The sequence below is a fragment of the Mus caroli genome, chromosome 1, assembly GCF_900094665.2.
Source record: "Mus caroli chromosome 1, CAROLI_EIJ_v1.1, whole genome shotgun sequence".
Lineage (NCBI taxonomy): Eukaryota > Metazoa > Chordata > Mammalia > Rodentia > Muridae > Mus > Mus caroli.
This window is the reverse complement of record NC_034570.1, coordinates 57,955,261-57,960,852: the sequence shown is the minus strand read 5'-3', so window position 1 is coordinate 57,960,852 and position 5,592 is coordinate 57,955,261.

The window sequence follows — 5,592 nt, the reverse complement described above, 5'->3', positions numbered from 1 at the left end:
CCTCCCTCCCTCCCTCTCTCTCTCTCTCTCTCTTTCTTTTTTTTTTGGGGGGGGGGACACTGATAGGAGATGTCAATTGGAAATACAATCTAGGCCTCGTTTTTGGTGCGATAAGCTTGACTAATCTTTTAACAACAGAATTGGCCAGGAGACTGCCATCCAAAGAGGCACAGAACACAGAAAGGTAAATACTAGAGAAGGTTAAACATTGACACCTTCAAGAGGCTGCGTGCCTAATTGAGAGATTCCATAACTCTGTTTATTTTCTCCCCTGGATGCTTCTTAAAACAACACAAAGGAGGAGTGGAAGCCATGCCTGAACTATTTAGTTCTTTGCATCCCATGCCGTGCTCCCCTGAAACCTTGACCAGAACACTTCTGCTTTCAGTTCATCTTCAGAGTCTTTACATCAGGAAGTCAGAACATTTTGGCTGCTAGAATCAGGACTGGATTAGACTTATCCAAAGAGAGAACATATAAAGGATGGAGGGATGTATACAGGCTGGGAGGGAGACAGCAGGCTTGATGCAGAGGGAAGGAAACACACACACACACACACACACACAGAACGAAGGACAATAAAGGAAGTGACTGGTTTAGAATTCTTCATTTGCTTTATTTAAAGGTGTAGCTAGGCTCTTACCAGGCTCTGTGAGGACAGGTGGGGGCCCTGCTCAAGCATACAGGGAGGAAACTCCAACTGGCCTGGTGAAGATCCTACCAAATAAGGAAGAGTTATTCATCTACCACACAAGGAATAATTCATGTATAAGTCCCAACAGAGTTCATATACATAGGGGATGTACACTTCTCAAGGGGACATTTGATCCTATTGCCAAAAGAAGTGTCATTACATGATGAATTTTGGGTAATGATAAAAAAAAATTGTCCACCATATTGTATATCATTCTAAAATAGATTTAAAGAAGAGAAATTTTTGCAACAAAATGCTTCTTAATGAGTCCATGATAGTATTTCAGATCTAATATCAATGAGTCATGACTTAAATTTAATATTCTTTTATTTGCATTGTTGGGAATAATTTGAGAAAATGTCATAGTATTTATAGATTGGATAAAACATGGGAGTAATTCCTTTGAAACCAATTTCAGGTGGAAATACAGAGGAGAAGCTACGATGGCAGATGAGTTAACTTTCTAGGCTTCTCCATTAAGCAGCTTCATAATTAATGTTGCACAATTCATATCTCCCAACTTTACAAGTCACAGCCAGTAGATAGATACACAACAGCCCCCCTGAAAGTCTGCGTGCTCTGTAAAATGTGCTTATTATTATCGACATTTACCAATCCTCTTCTAGGCCCCCATGGCTTCTCTTATGCATAAACTAAGAAGATACACACGTTAAGATATGTAAGGAGCATGACTCAAACATCTCTCTATTATGATTTCACTAGAAACAAACTCCTTTTCAATACACAACAAAAATGTTGAGATGTGGGAAGGAGGTAACTATTTTCTCATGAGGTATAACGTAATTTCTTTCTTATCCAGGGCAGGTGGCAAGAGGTGATTTTTCTAAATAAATTAACCTTTGTGTTCTTCAGGGTCAATAATATGTCCTCATTTTACTGGGGCATTTGAATTATTGATCATCTGTGTCTTCATTCCCTGGGAGGCAAATTGGAGGAATTAATGTTTTTGAACTAGTTTTTTTTTTTTAATCACCTTGTGTATGTCTTTCTACCAATTAGTACTACTAGTTGTGTTTTCTTAATCTTGACTATTTTGTCACATGAGATAGTGTCCAGAATGACAAGCTACACTTTTTAGAAGGACTAGAGGCTTTTGAGGAAAGACAGATACGGGCCTTTTCAATGTCACATAGCAAGCCAATTTCAGCATGTTCAGGGACTCTCTGAGCCAGGCAGCATAGACACAGTATCCACTAGTTGAGCATCGCCATCCTCTTGCAGCTCCTGTCAAAACTGCTGGAGAGAGTTCATTTTCCTCCTGGGCAGAGGGGCCCGTTGGAACGTGGCGAGCCTTTAAAACTTACTTTAAATACTTGCAGTGCTCTAAAGAGGAGGTGAGTGGCTTGGTAGAGTAGCCTCTTCTGAGAACCTTGAAATCCATTTAAGTCACGACACATATAATGTTGAAAGGCTGAGATTTCGTTCCTTTTGTTTGTGTTGTTGAAAACAGGGTGGCACTCTGTAGCCCAGGATGGCCTTGGACTGAGGACAGACTCTCTCATAAGCTTCAAAGGCAGCAATGACTAGCTTAAGCTACCATACCTTGGCTCTGTGCTTTCAGCTTGTCTCAGTTTTGTCCTATGTGGAGAAGGATTGAACCTAGGGCTGTGGGTACACTAGGCCAGGACAGTGACCCTGAACTAGCCTCCCCCTCTAATTCTTTATTAAAACAAACTATGAGCATCACCAAAAACTATTTCCACAGTTGAAAATATCTGGTGACATGGGATGAAAAGGGTAAATGCTTAAAATTCCTGCTCTGTGTTTTGATATCTGAGAACAGATGACACATTTCTTTTTAAACACCGTCTCTTTGAAAAGCGTCTATGGAAGGAGGGAAACGTGTATTTCAGGCTTTGTGGTTAAAAAACTAAATAAAGCTGATATATGCAAAGGCTTGTGAAGGTCTTGGCGTGTTGTGTGAATATTAAGCCATTAGTTACAGATATCGGGAAAGAGAACAGAAGATGAAGATTAAAACCTCCACTCACCTTTTAATACCAGGTAGATCTCCAGCGTCTTTCTTTTTCCATGGAAAGTAAAATAGGTTCCTGCTCATCATGCACCTGAGGCCAGCTCTCCAGCAAAGATATTTCTCTTTCATTGCAAAATCAAACTTCTAAAATGTCTCTTCCTAGACCCTCCTCATCCTTTGTTCCCCTCTCCATTATACATTGAATTACTGCATAGCTTTACTCTGTCGTTTGCCTTATGTTGTATTTCGTACCATACAAGAGAGACAGTTTATTTGGTGATGTTTCTCACTCTCCAAAGTGCTAATTCAAATGGCTACAGGGTCTGAAGAGGAGATATTCCTCTAATCAGGGTCGTCAATGACTAATAGCCATCACGTTGACTTCACGTATAGATTATTATTATTATTATTGAGCGCACAGTACCTTGGCTGTTTGCCCAGCGTGTCCTTGTAAACTCAGGGTCACACACACACACACACACACACACACACACACACACACACACAAAGTAATTCTCTGCCACAATTCAATAAGACACAGGATCTGCATGATTAAAATGACCTTAGCATTTGGAATCCTGAAATAATGGCACTCCAAATTAAATTAAAAATGGGTTAGGCTGCTTGCAGTGAATAATTGCTATTACCACGTACCATTCTTCTTGCCTCCCTCCAAAGTCTTTATTGATTTCATTGCTGCTCGGATGCTGGGGTTGTCTACCCTATTGTTTGGGAGAATTTAAGACTCTAGTAGAGACTTACAAAATTAATGAATTAATGGGAGAGAGGCGAAGGAATAAAGAAAACGGGGACACACACACACTTCTAAAAGAGGTTGCTGCTGTGATAGACATTTTCTTTGATAAAAGCACAGCAGAATTCTTTGTTCCACATTCTCTCTTTGGGTGGATGTGCTTAGTCAGGACATGAGGCCACTGGCCCTTGGACAACTCCATGTTATTTGCCCCACAGCAATAGTAGTACCATACAGACCATTTTGATAATTAAATTCCCAGAAAACCTGTTCTGAATCACCCAATAATTAACTAAATTTGTATTTGGACGCTGCTGCCTGCTGTGGAGACTAAAACAGCGAGCAATAAATGCTTTCAGTTTCTCCATGGTTTTATTACCTTCTTGGACCACCAGGGACCTTGTACATCCCTGGAGGGACACTTCTCAATTTAATTAACCTGTGGTCATTTAACCTAAAGAATAGTAAATAAAAGACAAATACTCCCTCCCCCCCCATTTGTCTCTTATGGAGAATTACTATTACTAATAACAAAATAATTAAAATCCAAAATAAAACCACATAGCTTAGGGAGGGAGGAGGTTTGTCATGGAGGAAGGGAGAAAACCTGGAGAGCTGTTAGAGGAGCCATGCACACTGGATGCAGTGAGACGGTGTCCTCTGCTTTCAACTGCAGGCTCAGGGCCCAGTAGAAGGGATATAAGTGATAAATGCTTAGGATTTCATCAGTCCCAGGAAGGGCCCTTCTGTACACCAGCCACCCTCTAAGGAGCTCACAAAGCCTGTAACCAGAAGCAGTGCGTTCTTCCTGATGTCACACAGAAGGTCTGGAATGTGAAGTCCCCAGGCAGGCAAAGAAAAGGATGATGTAAACTCCTTAACAAAGAAACGCCATGGACTGATGTCACATCCTCTCCTGAGAGCAGATAGAATGATGAAAAGGGAAGGCTCAAGCTTAGGGGAGACTGAGGAAGGAAACAAGAGTCCAGGGTCTGCCGTTCCATTCATCATTTTACCTAGCACTGCTTAGCTGGTGAAACTCACCCCCTTCATTATCTGGAAACCAATTGCCAATGTACATTGTATGTTAAGCACTTGGGGTTAATTTTGAGTTCTCCATGACATAGTATCTCACACTAGTATAAGGCAAGAAGATTTCCAAATGGCAGATCAAGGATTAGAAGTTAGGTTAGCCTAACCACAAACACACGGGCTCTTTTATTCCACCATGACAACGCATGATGGAATGTGACCTGTGCTTAGGAATGGCCAGTTTCAAAATACAAACCAAGTCACTCTTTTGGCAGTGACTTTGAAAGAATTTAAAGGTATGGGTCAGAAGAAATGAGCTGATTCTGTGGATAAGACTGAAAAAAAAAAAAAAGGAAAATTATGCAGGAACCAAACCAAGTTTCTTCTACAGAACAGAAATTGAATTCAATGCCTACCTGAACTCCTTTTCTGGGTTCATTTAAGTGCTTGGAGTCCACTGCACACAAAAGAACTTGTCACTTTCTGCCAGCCATCACCTGTACCCTTTCCTGCCCTAATCTACCCCTCTTGTATGTCACTCCCTGGTTAATGGACGTCATCTTCCCATTTCTCACTTAAGACAGTGTTGGAACACAACAGACCCCAGAGAATGCTCTTTGTCATGTTGACTATTGTAAGCATGCTATGTCAGAGACCTAGATGGCATGCTTGTGTCTATCCTCAACATCAGAATTTACTGAACAATTGGAAATTCATAAGGTACCGAGGTTTTATATCATCAATTGGCCAGAGTGATCTGTTTTCCTTGATAGTGCTGACTGAGACAGACCTACCTTCTTTTATTTAATTTTTAATTAGTGATATTAACTCTCAAATCATACACACAGACCTGGTGGATGGTACCAGAGAAATGGTGTCACTCATGCATCCAGCAAGCTACAGAGTCATCCTTCACTCTTAAAAAACGGAATCAAAAGCTGCTTATGAAGTGGAGCCCCCCAGAGCATTACACGGTCTGAAAAATGAGAAATCAGTCTACACAACATGGAATAATTAGGTCAGGGCCTGGACTGGCCACAGTGCTTTCAAGAAAGTGAGTAGCATTATTAGTTAGGGAAGCAGAAACCGGCCTGAGTAGGGCCACAGGCCTCATCC